This window comes from Ursus maritimus, unplaced genomic scaffold (assembly GCF_017311325.1).
Source record: "Ursus maritimus isolate PB19 unplaced genomic scaffold, ASM1731132v1 scaffold_2, whole genome shotgun sequence".
Taxonomy (NCBI): Eukaryota; Metazoa; Chordata; class Mammalia; order Carnivora; family Ursidae; genus Ursus; species Ursus maritimus.
In genome coordinates, this window is record NW_024424452.1 from 51,735,941 (window position 1) to 51,753,097 (window position 17,157).

At 37.3% G+C, this 17,157-nt stretch overlaps 1 protein-coding gene across 2 annotated transcripts in view; it reads right to left on the reverse strand.

The window, feature by feature from the left end:
• Positions 1-915: 915 nt before the first annotated feature.
• Positions 916-17,157, reverse strand: part of LYPLAL1 (lysophospholipase like 1) — a 90,949-nt gene continuing 74,707 nt past the window's right edge. Inside the window, exons 7-8 of one of the 2 annotated variants that reach the window (XR_005836317.1) lie at positions 8,406-8,627; positions 916-1,687 (exon numbers count right to left, since the gene is read on the reverse strand). The gene's annotated coding sequence lies outside the window, so the exon portion shown is untranslated. The remainder of the gene's footprint in view (positions 1,688-8,405; positions 8,628-17,157) is intronic. The other variant, XR_005836319.1, reaches the window with a different exon arrangement.

A 17,157-nucleotide genomic window follows, 5' to 3' on the forward strand; every position in this document is an offset into this window, starting at 1 on the left:
TTTTAATTTATATTTAATTTTATATTATATTTCATATTATATTTAATTTTCTATGAATAACTTAATGTTTATGATGGTTAATAACTGGAGAAGAAACATGCATTTTATTCACCTATCGCTTCCCTTAATAGGTAGTATAGTCTTGACCTACTCTATGACATATCCTTAAGATTTATGTAGGTTTATAATTTGCTTTTAGAAGAAAATGTTCTTTGAAATTGACTTTGCTATTTTCACTTAATGAAATAATGGAGAATGGAAAATCTACTTAAAATTTGATGAGAACAATATGGATTAGAATTGGTACCATTTAGTCCATGTTTCCAAATACATGGGGAGTTACGGATGCATTTCTCGTTTGTGCATTGAGTTGATAATCATTTCTAAATTATACAAGATCACCTTGGAGATGCTTAAGAGGTGAAGTCACAACTTTTGCCCTTGAGAAACTTGGGACACCAGTGGGGAGCTTGGAGGGGTATCCCTGAAGCATCTGGAGAAGAATTACCAGGCAGCACACAGGAGAGCAGGGCCAGTGTGGTAGAGTTATGGACACTGGAGTCAAAGACATTTGAAATGAGAAGTTTGCTGTGGGTTGAGAACAGTCAGGAAAGTCTTGCATTTTTTTCCCTAAGGAATTGCCCAAAGTAAGGAGGAGAAGAGTGGGTGGAGGCAGGAAAGGAGAGGAAAACTGAGAATATATGCTGAACACCATCTTTGAAAATCTCAATATCTTCCTTTCAGTTTATAAAAAGGTTTTTCATGAGACTGAAGGGGTGATGAGAATTACTTAGAAGAAATAACTCTTATTGATGAAACAATACAGAAGAAAAAAAGAGTTATCCTTTGAAGAATAGTATATAAAACTCATAGTAATAAAATCATTTTCAAAGCCCGATATAAGAGGAAGGCATGTGAACTTTTAGAGAGTCTTTATGGATCATCTTACATGATAATGTCAGGAAAACACATCCTTTTGCTGGCTCTTGAAGACCAGGAATCCTTGAAATTAAATATAGGAGATAGAACCCACCTCCTGAAACATGCCGATTAATTCCACTTAGGTCCTAAAAAACACAAAACTAAATCTTTCATGCTTCCAGTTTTCTTCGGGTGAATGACAAGGCCCACATTTTCTATTTTATAATTTCTGGGTCTCCTCCTGTGTCCCAGTCTCTGCCCCGGATCAATTAGTCAGGCTGTTGTTCCTCTTTATAAGCAGCGAGCTTACCTTTCTTTATTCGGGCATGCTGTGGTCAGTGCCTGAAATAACTGACTTTACCGCCCCACTTCATTGCATTTTTGTTCAAAATCCTTCCTTTTTCAAGATCTGGCTCAAATTCTATAGCCAAGTTCTTCTGGATCGCTTTTCAGCCAGTTAGTCAGCAATACTTATAAACACATTCAAAAAGCCCCATAAGAGATATATAAAGGAGGGAAAGAAACGTAGAGCTCTTGTTTAGAGAAACCATTCCACTTGAAATGAAGAAAACTGACAAAGGGAAGAATACTTGGGAACACATGTTCAGTGGCACATCACGAGCCCAGAGGAAAAGCGTAAATACTGAAGGAATTAGCTTATTCCTTTGGAATTGAAAATGTCCCACCTCCTCCGTCATTAGCCACTTAATTCTATCAATCACACCAGCCAATTGAATCTTCTTAAGCTGTTGTCGTCATCAGGTACCTAAGGAAAACACAAATAAATCAAAGTCAACGCACTTTATTTATTCAGAGTTTAGGGAAAAAATGATATCACAATGTAGGTTCCGATTATGAATGAAGTGTATTGAAAAAGTCTTACATCAAAAACGGTGTGTTGGCAGTTACACATGACATCATATGATAGATACAAGAAGGATTTTATGTTGACACAAACTACTATTTTATTGCAGTCGTATCAAATAAGTTAAGCTTCCTCTTAAGGACTTTAACAAATGTTTACCTTTTCTAGGCAATTACTTAACTTTCCAATTATCCAGAAAGTGAGCTCATATGGACACCAAAACACACTAAATGACCTGAACACATGGTATTAAGAATCAGAGAACTTTGTTTTTTGTTTGCTTGTTAATATTGAATACGAAGGTATGGACTTGACCTTGAGCATTTTGTTAATTACAAAGCTTCTTCTTTTATTTGAAACCAGCTGTACACTTTGCTCTCATAATCCATCCACCCATATAAATGCATGTTTTCAAATGCCACGGCCATTAAACTCTAGCAACCTGGGAAAAAGCATGGTTATTACTGTTTTCACATGTTCAGACTGTCCAGAATCAATTTTGTCTGTTTGTTTTTATTCCTGGGAGAATGGGCTGCCTGTGGTCACCCAGGCATTCTCCCTAGGACTCATTCTATCATCGTTCTTGGTAGAATTTTCATTCCTTAGAACATTGCTAAAATAATCAGTACTGTTGTTATTGATCAGATTACTTGATCAAGGTCAAGTTGGATATAGACTCATTTATGGATCTTCTTTTATTAATCTCTTTTCCAAAAATAATAGAACCTCTTATTCAAAGATACGCATCAGAGCATCATGCAGGATGAAAGAGGGCTCCAGATCTTCATTTGTATTTACTGTAAGATCTAGGAATCTGGGTTCATGGAATGAGATCCATTCCAGCCTCATTGATCATTACTGCATCTGCTAGGCATCTAACTTCCTGAAACTAGAGTTTTCTCTTGAATCTTTCATCATGTTCTCCTTTTCTTTTGCTTTCAATAGTTCAACTATGATGGGGGGGGGGCGTTGCCTGGGTGTCTCAGTCGGTTAAGTGTCCGACCCTTGGTTTCGGCACAGATCATGATCTCAGGGTGGTGAGATCAAAACCTGTATGGGTTTCGAGCTCAGCAGGGAGTCTCCTTGAGATTCTCTCCTTCTCCCTCTGCCCCTCCCCACCATTCTCTCTCTCTCTCTCTCCAAAAAATAAATAAATAAAATCTTTTAAAAAAATAATTCAACTATGGTCTGTCTAGGTGAGAATCTCTTTGGGATTCATTTAGCTTTTCAGATCCATTGATAAATGCTTTTCACAAATTCTAGGATATTTTCAGCCAATTGTTTCTTCAAATATTTGTTCTGTCCCTTTCTTTCTCTCCTCTCCCACTTGGATTCCCCATGACACACAGGATTGGCATGCTTGGTGGTGACACGCAGTCTCAGAGGATTTGTTTAATGTGTCTGCAATTGTTTTTCTGCTTTTCAGATTGGATAAATTCTATTGATCCATTTTCTAGTTCACTGAATCTTTCTTCATTCATGTTGAATCTGCTGTGGAGAACATCTCATGAATATTTCATGTTGGTGGTTGTATTTATCAACTCTAGTATTTTTATTCGGTACTTTTTAATAGATTTGATTTTCTTATCAGTGTTGCCTCTGTGCTGGATCATTGTTAGCATATTGTCTGTTGGTTCTTTAAAATGTTTTTTGAACATTAAGCAGTAGATGCTTTGACCTGCTGAATCCAACTTATCAGGCCTCCCAGAGTCTGTTTTCATTGACTGCTTCTTTTTCTCCCTGAGTATGGGTCATATTTTTCTGTTTCTTGCATGTTTCATTATTTTTCTTGAAAATTGGACATTTTAGATAACATAACAACTCTCATTCTCATTTTATTTTTATCCTGGGGGTTTTTGTTGTTGCTGGGTTTTTTTGTTTTGTTTTACTTTCTCTCTCATTTTATTTTAAAAAATTAACTAGGCTAGGCTTAATCTACAGAAACTATCACCCCCGCAGTGTATGGCTACTGATGTCTCTGATCGGAGTTTGAAAAAAAATCTTATTTTTCTTTTTTAGTCTGCCTTCCTAGAGGTAACCCCCACATCTGCACAGTTTAGTGGTCAATGATTGGCACGCACTGTGCTCAAACATCTCACTCTATCTGGCTCCCACTCTCTGCTAGTGGACCTGTGTTTGGTTTGGGGAGTACATTCCAGGTCTGGGCACTTTTCAAGTCTGCCCCCATTCTTATTTTTTGAGCCCTCTGAGGTCCCTACTTCATGAGTACAGGCTTCCAGACAGTCAAGGATGCATGGAATGCTTATCAAGGCCCTCAGTGCCTATCTCATTTCCAGAATCTCCCTGTCTAGCCCGATGGTATTCCACTACATCCCAATAGAAACTGCAGCCTCCGGCTAGGAGACCTGCAGTCTTTTGTTTTCTCGGTTGCCTCTGGGTGTGTGCTTTCCCTTTCCCACTCCAGATCAAGCCAGCCACCTTCAACAGCAAAGCGGCTGCTTTTCAGACTGCTTTGGTATATTTCCAGTTCACTAGAATGATTATTTTTGTTATGTTTGTCCAGTGTTAAAGTTGTTTTAGGGAGACAGGATCTGCTGATCTCTTCATTCCCCTGTACCTGAAGTGCTACCTCATTCCTGATACTAGAATCATGTTCTTTTCGAGAGGTTTTAAAGGTTTACCTGTGGTACTGGGTGTCATTCCTTGGCAGGTGGTCACCTATACTGCCCTGGGAAAAATAGTCAGCTATCAGGCCAGTATGATCTTACTAAGAGTCTAGGAAGGAAAGAAAGGGACTAGCATTTCAGTTTTATAAAATATTAAACACAAACATTAGCTCACCAATTCCCTATTCCCAGATTTCCTGTATGGTCTTTTAACTGACAATATTTGTCAAGTTCTTTTCAGTACACCACCAGAAAGTCCCAAAGAGAAAGATGCAAGCTTTTTTTTTTTAAAGTTGTAAAAAGATTTTTTTATGTTTATTGTTTTTGTCTTGAATATATATTTGTAATTTTATCTATTTAGACATATTCTTGTGTGTGTTATTTTATTTTATTAATTTTTTATTTTTTATTAACATATATTATTTGTTTCAGGGGTACAGGTATGTGATTCATCAGTCTTACACAATTCACAGCACTCACCATAGCACATACCCTCCCCCATGTCCATCACCTAGCCATCCCATCCCTCCACTCCAGCAACCCCCCCTCCACTCAGCAGCCCTCAGTTTGTTTCCTGAGATTAAGAGTCTCTTATGGTTTGTCTCCCTCTCTGGTTTCGTCTTGTTTCATTTTTTCCTCTCTTCCCCTATGATCCTATGCCTTGTTTCTCAAATTCTACATATCAGTGAGATCATATGATAATTTTCTTTCTCTGACTTATTTCACTTAGCATAATACCCTCTAGTTCCATCCACGTCATTGCAAATGGCAAGATTCCATTTTTTATGGCTGCATCATATTCCATTGTATACATACACCACATCTTCTTTATCCATTCATCTGTCAATGGACATCTAGGCTCTTTCCATTGTTTGGCTATTGTGGACATTGCTGCTATAAACATTGGGGTGCACGTGGCCCTTCAGATCACTACATTTGTATCTTTGGGGTAAATACCCAGTAGTGTAATTGCTGGGTCATAGGCTAGCTCTATTTTCAACTTTTTGAGGAACACCATACTGTTTCCCAGACTGGCTGCACCAGCTTACACTCCTACCAACAGTGTAAGGGTTCCCCTTTCTCCACAACCTTGCCAACATCTGTCATTTACTGATTTGTTAATTTAGCCATTCTGACTGGTGTGAGGTGGTGTCTCATTGTGGTTTTGATTTGTATTTCCCTGATGCCATGCTTTAATCTCATGGAGCTGGCCTCCTAGTCAGGAATATAGAAAATGCCTAAAGCAAAATGTCTTCAAAAGAGAAACACTTTAACAAACATGAACCAGTGAACATACATTCAATTCCACTCATGTTGTGAGGATTAGGACAGGTTAGCTCAAGACAAAACTCCTCCAGTCCCACTATTTTTTAAAAAGGCAAGAGAATCTTTATAAAATCTTGTTTGAAAGTAAGTGAATAAGTGAACAAAAAGCAGCTCCAAGTATATACAAGACAGGGTAAGCTTTTCTTTTCTTTTCTTTTCTTTTCTTTTCTTTTCTTTTCTTTTCTTTTCTTTTCTTTTCTTTTCTTTTTTTTTTCCCCTTGATCATGGTACTACTCAGCTGCTCAGGCAGAATGAAGCATATACTTTGGGTTCACACTGCTGCTCTTCCATCTGGACTCTGCTAGGGACCTGGGAGAGGTCTGAATTGGCCTTTATGTTCCATTTTTCATCAGCAATATCTAAGCTTGTGAGCCATACTTTATCAGACTTGAACTCTCAACCAGGTATTATATCTCATATGAGTAATTTAAAATATCGTGTACGCTTTTGCCACTTCAGGGAGATAATAGTTAGGTGACTTTATGATTTTTACTTGAAATTGTATTTTTCTTTATTCTTGAAATTCAAGTGGCAAGAACATATTTAGAAAACAATGTCTTCTGTATCAGAGAGATTTCCTGTTTCTTCATAGTATGATGTGGTTATAATTATGATTTATGATATATTTAGAATCAAGATGCCCTGCAGAAAGTAAAAATTCAGATTATCAGTTTAAATCTTTAGGAATAAAAAACTAGATGGGGAAGGTAGGATGTGCTCCAGTCATTCCTTGAGCTGACATATTTATAAAACAAAATCTTTATGCCATAAAGTTAGCATAGATTTATTGGCCTTAAGGTAAAACACGAAGAAAAATCTTTTAAATGTGGCCACTCAAATGTCCTTGTATTAAAGCACAATCGAGATATTAATCACATCTGTGGTCCTTGACTATCCCTCTGAGTAAGAAAACTGAGGTGGCTATTACTCTGCTATGTTGTGCATTACTACACTGTTTCCACTACCTGTGAAGCCTGAACACTGAATCATCTTAAAAGAATTAGTCACCGTGTTAAGGTTTTTTCTTTGGCCCAGCTCCATTCCATGTTTCGCTCTTGCTCTAAAGCATTTCCCTACTCAATGGCAATAAAATAAGTTCAAAATATATACTATATAAGTAGAAGCAGTTAGTTTGACTCACGCTTCTCTCTTATTCCCCCAAAGCAGTAAGCAGCACCTTTTCCCTGCCCTCAACCCCAGGAAACAAGAGAACTTTCTCACTTTCTCATGCTCACGTCCTCCGTTCTGGTACTTCTTCTTCTCTACCAGTAATCTCCAGTATTCCCGTTCAGATAAACCTATGCATACAACACCTTTCCCTCCCAATAAACCTTTAGAAGAGACTGCCAGTCGTAGCTTGTCACAGACATAAACCTGGTGACCAATTGACGGACTACATCACCTATTGACAATCAGCCAAAGGAATGGGGGCTTAATTACAATGGAAGTAATTAGGTTGGGGATAAACAATTACTTCACAGGCAACCTGGACCATATACACTGCTGCTGAGCACTTTGGGGGCCAAGTCATAAATCCTATAAAGCCCTCTGCACTTAGCATAGCACCTAACACAGGGTAGGTTGTGGATTTAATAAATATTTGGTTAATGAATAGTTGAATGAAGTAGATGGGTGACTAAAGAATAATGAAGCCTCCTTTCATGTGAGACTCTAACCCGTTCCCTGGAATAATCTAGAAAAACACCTGCCTTTTCACAGAAGTCTGGACTAGAACTCTTTCAAAATCTTCTTCTGGTCTTTGTAAATGGAATTCTTTGTTTTTCATGTATCAGCTAATCGTAACTTTTTAAATCACAGCCTGACAATTGTTTCTCATTTCATTTGGAGCAAAAGTAAAAGTACATGCAAAAGCTTGTAAGACCCAACATGACCTCACCTGGTTCTTCCCTTCCTTACCTTTCCAACTTTAACTTTCACTGCTCTCTCTTGCTCCCTTCCTCCACCCACGTTGGCCCTTTTGATATTTCTTGGGTGCATTAGGCACATACTTGCCTTAGGGCCTCTGAGCTAGCTGTTCTGTCTGCCTGTTTAGTCTTTCCAGAGATGTACAGGGCTCATCCCTCGCTTCCTTCAAGCGTCGCCTTGGCAGGGAAGACAACACTGATCACCTGTTGAATACCTACCCCTTACATGGATCCCCTTACACTTCTCTATTTTTTTTCTTAACACTTAAACTGTCTCCTAATATAATGTCCAACTTGCTTATCTTTCATGTTTTTATCTGTCTCCTGTGCCCCACCCCTATTCCTAAGCTAGAGGGAGGGCAGGAATTTTTGCTCACTGCCATGCCTATAACAATGCCAGGGACACAGGGGGTACTTAATAAACATTAGTGAATATTCATTTGAGGTGGGGAGAGCACAAACAGGGAGAGGAACAGAGGGAGAGAGACAAGCAGACTCCATGCTGAATGGGGAGCCCAACACAAGACTCGATCCCAGGACCCTGAGATCATGACCTGAGCCAAATGCAGATGCTTAGCTGAATGAGCCACGAAGGCGCCCCAAATTATTTGTTATTGAGTAAGCGTTTTGGATCAGTATTTGGAGTTAGAAAACTAGTGTGTTGTGTTTTAGTTTTTCCTAAACCTGGCTACATAACAACATCACAGGAAACCCTTCTTACAATCGATTCTTGGGCCTTACCACAGAAAACTTTAAGCAAATCGGAATCAGCTTCAGAAAGACATGTGAGAGCCCGAGATGATTGTGATGGAGCCTTCTCGGAGAGCCCCCAAATGGAGGAAAGAACATGACTTTGGAGTCCTATCCATCTCGCTTCAGTCTCTTCTCTGCAGTGTACTAGCTGACTGGGTGATCTTGAGTAACTTAGTTGTTGACATTTATTCTCTAGGAGACTTTCCTCATCTGCGAAATAGAAACAAATGTTTAGTGAATCAATGATTGAGTGAATGAATAAATCAGAGGTCCTCAAAGGGATAGTCTATAAATGGCATCCCATGAGTCAGGAAGTAGGACAAGACTGGGGCATAAGAGGCATTTATTTAAGGGATATTCACGTCCTAGTTCCCCCTAGGCATGGCTGCGTCTCACAGAGAAGCAGGGGCATATCCTGTCCACATTTCAGTTTTCTTGGTTTGGCCGAGGCTGCGCTTACTGGGGCTTCATCCAGACTTGAACTATTTAATCTCTGTACTTGAAGTAGATAAGGGTTGGCTAAGGCTGGCCAGTTATTTTGTTGTTGTTATTGACTTTGGCCAGAGCTTCCATGCTATTAGCTCTTTGGAAAATGTCCTAAGTTTATGTGATGGGTACATTTTGATATAAATACGTAAGTGGTATGTTGCCAGGGGTATTAATGAGTGGTTGTGTTTGAAATGGTCCTGTGTTCTCTGGACTCTGATTGTGTCACTCCAGAAGATTCCTCTTAGGGTTTGGGAAACACAAAAAGAGAATTCATGCACTGTTTAAGAAGAAATGCCAGGGTTTATGAATGCTCCTACAAAAAGTAGTTTTCCTGCAACTTTGAAGTTTATTTTCAAAGAATAATCGAAGCGGTCTTTTCCAGCATTAACTAATTCATCCAGAAGTTTACTTTGATCCTTCTCTGACATAGCCGATAACAGGGACCATTTTTTCAGAATTATTTATCTTTCACATCCTTTCAGTTTTATTCCAATACTGGCACATGCCGTTTGTTTAACAATGAGGCATTTCTTTGCTTATTTTTTTTGTCATTATATAGTAGACTATTGAATATCTACTGTATCATGACTTAACGTTCACTTGCTTATGATTCATCTTTGTGGAAACTTTCATATAGGAGCAGGTATCATATTCTTTATTTTAAGACTTTCACGAGACCTGGATCCCTGACTTCAACCAAAGAAGAATATAATAAGCTTTTATTATTTCAGCGATTGGCTTGCCACTTTTAATTACATAATCAAGGAAAGGAACATTAGTTAGAAAATTATAGGCAGTGCTATATGTGCCCCAGGTCCACACACATGCTGAGTCAGCCCTCTGGGCATCCTTTCTCTTTTGGCCAATTTATTGCCATTAACGTCCTTCATTCAAGAACAAAAACAAAGGAAAATTAGCAAAAGTGAACTGAAATTTTCAATAGCAACTTTTAATGCAAAGACAGCTGGCTGCTTGCGAACAAATATTAATATGCCCGCCCAAACCAACAATAAATTATATATTTCTTAAAAGGCTGTTGGCAATGTAACGTGTGTAAGGCACTGAAATCATAATTGGCACTACCGTTTTGGCTCTGTGACCGGTTTTACATCAGGGACTTATTTTCCAGTTTTTTCCTCCGAGTGGTTATAATTATTTGCCCTAGTAGAATCTGAATTGAATGGCACACACAATAAATGTGCTCCCTCCTGGAGCCCACACCGGCGTTGTAAAATGCAAGGGAACACAGTGGGAGACCTTGAAGTGGTTCACACACTGAACATTTTAAAAATCAAATAAGAGAAAAGAACATCTGAAAGGCCAGGTTAGTCCAGAATCCCACCCACACTACTCCAGACTGCCCACCTCCCAGCCCAGTCAAACGTTCATACCCACGTGTCACACGGAGACAGACTCAAAGATAATGGGGTCAGCCTGGAGCCATCAGTGTAAAGCCATCGGGTGAGGATAATTTCTACTTTGGCGAGTCTATGAAGTTGTTTCGCTCAAGTTGGTACTTCATGTTTCCCTCCGCACTGTAAACCACTGGTAAATAAAAAGGCCTAACAAAAAGCTTTTTCTGTCTTTTTACAAGGACTTTACAGGAAAAAAATATATTTTCAATTAACTGGAAATTCTGTCAGATGTGCCCGAGGGTTAAAAAAAAAAAAAAAAAAGGTGTATCTAAATCTCTATCCTCCCAACCTGTGATGTGAAAAACCAATTTATCTTTCTTTCTCTGACACCGTCACCAATAATTAATATTCATCTGTTAGAACAGAGCTGACCCTTCTGTCAATAATGTGTGATGCAGACCTGGATACAGGCTGCCTCTTGAAAGATTCTGATTCTGAGGACATGGATAGCAGTGATTAAAAGAAAAGAAAAATGTGGGAGACAATTCAATGAAAAAAAAGTAATGATGGGACTCCTGGGTGGTGCAGTTGATTAAATGTCTAACTCTTGGTTTCAGCTCAGGTCATGATCTCAGGGTTGTGAGATTAAGCCCCATGTTGGGCTCCACACTGCGAGGGGGTCTGCCTAGAGTTTCGTAGAGTTTCTTTCTCCCTCCCTTTCTGCCCCTCCCCTCCACAGTCTCTCTCTCTCTCTCTCTCTCAAATAAAGAAATCTTTTTAAAAAAAGAAACGAAGTAGCTGATATGCATAAATAACTGTTTTCACTTAAACATTGGAATATGCAAACATTCATATATAAGTTGTTATGTGGACAGAGTTTTCATTTCTCTTTAATATACACCTAGGAGCGGAATTGCTGGGCTAATAGTTAACTTTGTTTAATTTTTGAGGAACTGCCAAACTATTTTTCAAAGCAGCTGCACTATTTTACATTCCCACCAACATTATATGAAGATTCCAATTTTTCTACATCTCCTCCAACACTTGCTATTATCCATGCTTTTTGTTATAACCATCCTAGTGAGTGTGAAGGGACATCTCTTTGTGGTTTTAACTTGAATTCCCTGATGTCTGGCCAGTTCCTTTTGTTTGGAAGCTTGAAAGAATTTTCCTTATTAGCTTATGAGTTCAGAAAGTTTGTTCAGGTTATGACAAGATGTGTCTTATGTCCCCACATCTTGGAACACATGGAGCGTGTCTAAACTTTAGATTCAGCTCTTTCTTCAATATAGAAGAAAAAATCATTTTATCCTTGATAAATTTCCCATGGCAAATTATTTTCCCTCTTTCGTGGGTTTTATTTCTTCCTCTGGAATGTATTCTCATGTTAGCTTCCTTGATCTATTCTTCAGATCTTGCCTATTTTACCTCATGAAATCATTCTTTTTATATTTTTGTTCTTTGCTTTGAAGTATTTCATTAATTCCCTCATATTAAAAAATTTAGCAGTAGGTTTAGACTAGTTTATGGCAGCACAACCATCCAGCTGAGAAGAGCTAAAAACACTGGACAAATTTAAACATCCATTCTAAAACACAAGACAACTAGAAGGCAGCATGAACTTGAGGGAACAGGAGATGATACAGAGGGCAAGAGCAGAGAGGTGTGAGAGCAACATTCATCTCCACTTTTCTCCTCAAGATGTTTGCTAATTTGCACGTCATAAATGAAGAAGCTACTAAGGTGAGCAAATCTTTCTATCTTACTGGGAAGGGGAATAAAAATTTTAGTTGGGAAACAACCAAGGGAGCAGGCTTTGTTAAACATGTAAAATTTTCACTTAGATCCTTGAAGGGATTCACTCTGGTGTTAGCAATCAACTGTATATAGACAAAATCTCACGAAGGCTGAAAACTAATTAAATGTGCTTAATATATGATTGGATTATGATAATCTTTCCTAGGCTCACTGCCTAATAAAATAGAGTTAACCCTCTGGAGAAAGATAACATCATCCAAAGCATCAGATTATTTCCCATGTTTTCCTATGAAATATCAGGCATTCCAAGGGACAAGACCGAACAAAAATCAAGAGAAAAGGGGCACCTGCGTGGTTCAGTTGGTTAAGCATCTGCCTTCAGCTCAGGTCATGATCTCAGGGTCCTGGGATTGAGTCCCACATTGGGCTCCCCGCTGAGCAGGAAGCCTGCTTCTCCTTCTCCCTCTGCCTTCTACTCCTGCTTGATCTCACTCTCTCCCAGGCTCTCTCTCTCAAATAAATAAATAAATAAATCTTTTTTTTAAAAAAAAATCAAGAGAAAAAATAGGCAACAGAAAAAGATGCAGGGGCGTCTGGCTGGCTCAGCTGGTGGAGTGTGCAACTCTCAATCTTGGGGTCATGAATTTGCACCCCAAGTTGAATGTAAAGATAAATAAAATTTTTAAAAAAGTTAAATAAAGAAATAGGTGCACGGGAGATTGGGAAATTAGAGTTTTCAAATGTGGATATCAAAATAGTTGTAATTACAAGATCAAGAATACTAGCAGAAAATTGGACTCTATAGGGGTGCGTAGGTGGCTCAGTCAGTTAAGTGACCAGCTCTTGATTTCAGGGCAGGTCATGATCTCAGGGTCATTAAATGGAACCTGGAACTGGGAGTGGGGCTTGGTGCTCAGCAGGGAATCTGCTTGAGATTCTCTTCACCCCCTTCCTCTGCCCCTCCCCCCTGCTCACACATGTACTGTCTCTAAAATAAATAAGTAAATCTTTAAAAAAATAAAATTGGAATCTATATATAAAAGAAACAAATTTAAACTCCAAAAGTAAAAACTCTAGAACCCAAATTAAGAATTTAATAAATGGGTTTAATATCAGATTGCATGCAGCTGAAGAAGGTTTAGAAACTGGAAGATAGTGGAAAATATCCACACTGAAGCAGAGATAGAAAATAAAAGATAACAAGCACAGAAAAGAGGGTAAAAATATATATATGGCACAGTGAAAAGGATTCATGTGTGTAGAACTGGAGTTCCAGAAGAAAAATTGACAGCTTGTAGAATGTAACAAAACCATAGGTAGAGAGAAGCATGTAGACTTAAATACATATATTGGAAAGAAAGCTGAAAGGAATAATCAAATATCTATTTTAAACGAATAGAAAATTACAGCAAATTAAATCAAAATAGAGAAGAGGATGAAAAATAATAAAGGTTGGGCAACAATTAGTGAACTTGGAAAACAAACGTGCAGTCAGAAGGATCAACAAAGACAAACCAAGATGGTTCTTTCAAAAGGAAAATTAGCAAGACTAGTAAGACTGATTATTAAAGTGGGGTGGTTCAAATTAGCCTTCTGATAAAAGTGGTCATTACTACATTTTGTATAGATATTAAAAATGTTACAAGAGAAAATTATAAACAATTATAACAATAAATCTGAAAATTTAGATAAAAGTACACATTTCTTGAAAATTATATCTACCAGCATGAACACAAGAATAAATAGGAAATCAAAATAGTTCTTTACCTATTAATGAATTGGATCAGTTATTAAATAACTTCCCCACTAAGAAAACTTTAAGCCCAGATGGTTTCACTTGTGAATTCTCCCAAACATTTAAGGAAGTAATAAAACCAATATTATAAAAACTTTTCTAGAGAATAGGAAAAAAGGAACACTTCCTAACTCATTTTATGATGCAATTAAACTTTGATAGAAAAACCTGATAAGAATATTACAAAAAGGAAAATTACAGGCAAATTTATCTTACGAAAATAGGTGAAAAAATCCTAAGTAAAATATTAGCAAACCAAACCTAGCAACACATAAAAAGAATAGCCCATCATGACCAAATGGGGTTTCAATTCAAAACTCAACATTATTTATCACATTAAGAAAAAAGGGGAGGAAAATCACGTGGATTTTCTTTCATTTTTATCATCATTATAGATAGGAAAATAATATTTAACATCCATTCATGATAAATACCTAGAATCTAGGAATAGAAGGAAGATTCTTTAATTTGATGAAGGGTATCTACAAAACCTCTACATCATATTTACTTGCTATTTTTCCCCCTTGGTATTGGGAATGGAGACAGGTCGCCTACTCTTGTCAATTCTATTTGACAATGATCTGGATGTCCTCCTTAGTGCAATACGCGAGAACAGAAATGAGGCATAAGAATTGAAGAAGAAGGAATAAAATTGCGAGTTTTGGAGACAAAATGATTTTAAATATAGAAAACCCAAATGATGTAAACCAAACTATTAGAATTAATGAGGGAGATTTGCAAGTGTGCTTTATACCAGATCAATAAACACCAATTATCCTTCTATCTACTGGGAACAAACAAATGCAAAATTAAATTTTAAAACTACATTTACATCCAAACCCAGCATACATCACTGAATAAGTATAGTAAAAATATACATGACCTCTACATTAAAAACTAAAAAAATTAAACAAATCCAAAACATTATTGAGAGAAACAAATCTTAAATAATTTGAAGAACATATGCCATGTTCATTAAAAGCAAAAGTCATTGTAATGATATCTATTCTTCCCAAGTTGAACTATAACGTCAATACAATTCCAGTCACAATGTCAACTTCTTCTGTGGATACTGACATGGTGTTTCTAAAATTTATAAGGAAATTCAAAGAGCCTGCAATAAACAAGTCCAACTCTAAGAATAACTAGAAAGCTGGAAGACTACCACTACCAGCCCTTGAGACCTATTATAAAATAACATTAATATTTTGAGCCACTGATGTGAGAATAGACCAATAGAAGAGAAGGAAACAAACTCACATATATATGGTCACCAGATTATGACAAGGGTAAGAGGGGATTGCTGGGAAAGCATAGTTATTTCAGTCAAGGATGCTATGTAAATCGAATATTTATATGGAAAAAATGTGAATCGTGAATCCTGCACCATACACAAAAATCAATTTTAGATAAAATGTAGATCTAACTATAAAAGGTAACATAATAAAAATTATTATTAAAAAAATAAAAGAAATAAAAAATAAAAAGAGAGCAAAAATAAAAAAATAAAAAAAAAAGGTAATAGAGCTAAACTTTCAGAAGTGAACATAGGAAGATACCTTGGTGACTTTGGACTAGGCAGCTATATTTCTTAAACACAATTGATGCTCCAGAACATGCTAGCTATAACAGGAACATAAAACAAATTGGACTAAATTAAAATTGAGAGTTTCTGTTCCTCAAAAGATACCATAAAATGAATAGGATGGTACATCAGAGGAAGGGAGAAAATATTTTCCACCAACTGATTCAACAGCAAACTCAGAATGTGTTATTACATTCCTACAGTTGAATAAACAGAGTATGAAGTACGTAGAAAATGGGTAAAAGATATGAGCAGACATCTTACAAAAGAAAATATCCAAATGTCTAATAAACATATGAATAGGTGCTCAGCTTCACTAGTCACGAGAGAAATACTAAAGCCCAACACCATACCACTACACCCCCACAAGAATAGCTAAAATGAAAACAAAAAAACAAAAAACCCACAACCGTCCAGTGTGGGTAAGAATATGCAGCAACCACAACTTTCATGAACTTGTATGGACCTCGGATGGGAGTAGAAATGGGTACACTTCATTTCAGGAATAAAATGGACATTTTATTGAATAGCCAAATGTTAGCATAATTTATGATCTGGTATTTTCTGGATCACAATAGATATTTTTGTGCATGTATCAGGAGACATGACGAAGAATATTCATGTCAGTTGTGTTCATAAGAACAACACACACACACACACACACACACACACACACAAATCCCTTAATAACCCAAATGTCTATCAACAGCAGAATGCATATAAGCAGTGGTATTTTTAACACACAGAATATATTTCATAGGAATGAATTACACTCAATAATATGGATGAATCTTAAAAGCAGTAATGTTAGGTGATATAAGAAAGACCACAAGTAAGATGATGCCGTTTTTATAAAGGCCAGATACCAGAAAAAATAAGCCACATGTTGAACCTGCTCATCTCATGTGTGTGTGTGTGTAGGCTTTTTTTTTCTTTTAACGTAAGAAAATGAGATAGATATAAACCCAGAAACCTCATTATAGTGGTTTCTTTTAGTGGGAGGGAATGGGAATAAAATATGTAAGCAACCTGACGGTACACCTAAATTATCGGTAATCATCTAACTATTCGGCTGGGTGATGGTTTCATTGTGACGATCCATATAATGGAATATTACGCAACCATTAAAATGAACATAGGTGTGTGTAGACACACATACCACACACAGGGAAACTGAAAGGTGTTCCTGACATTATCTGACAAAACTACTACCTTGAACAATATGTGAAGGAGTCTATGTTATTTTTTTTAAAGACAAACATATAAATGTGTGTGTGTGTGTATGTGTGAGAGAGAGAGAGAGAGAGAGAGAGAGAGAGAGAGAGAAATCAATATATGTCAAAGTGGTTATATCTAGCAGAGGGATTCACTTCCCTTGTGCTTTTCTGTGTTATCTAAAGCTTCTAGAGTGATCATATAATACAATCTTCCTAAAGAAGTGTGTTACTTTTGGGACACCTGGGTGGCTCAGTCGGTTACAAGTCCAACTCTTGATTTCTGCTCAGGTCATGATCTCAGGGCTGTGGGAGCAAGACCTGAACTGGGCTCATGACCAGCAGGGAATCTGCTTGGGATTCTTTCCCTCCTCCTCTACTTCTCCCTCTGCTCTTCCCCCATTCATGTACATGCGCTCTCTCTCTCTCTCTCTTTCTCTCTCTCTCTAACAAGTAAATAAAATCTTTTTTTAAAAAGTGTGTTACTTTTAGGTCTTCAATTCAATCACAATACTCTTCAACGTTGAGTAAAATACCCATTTTT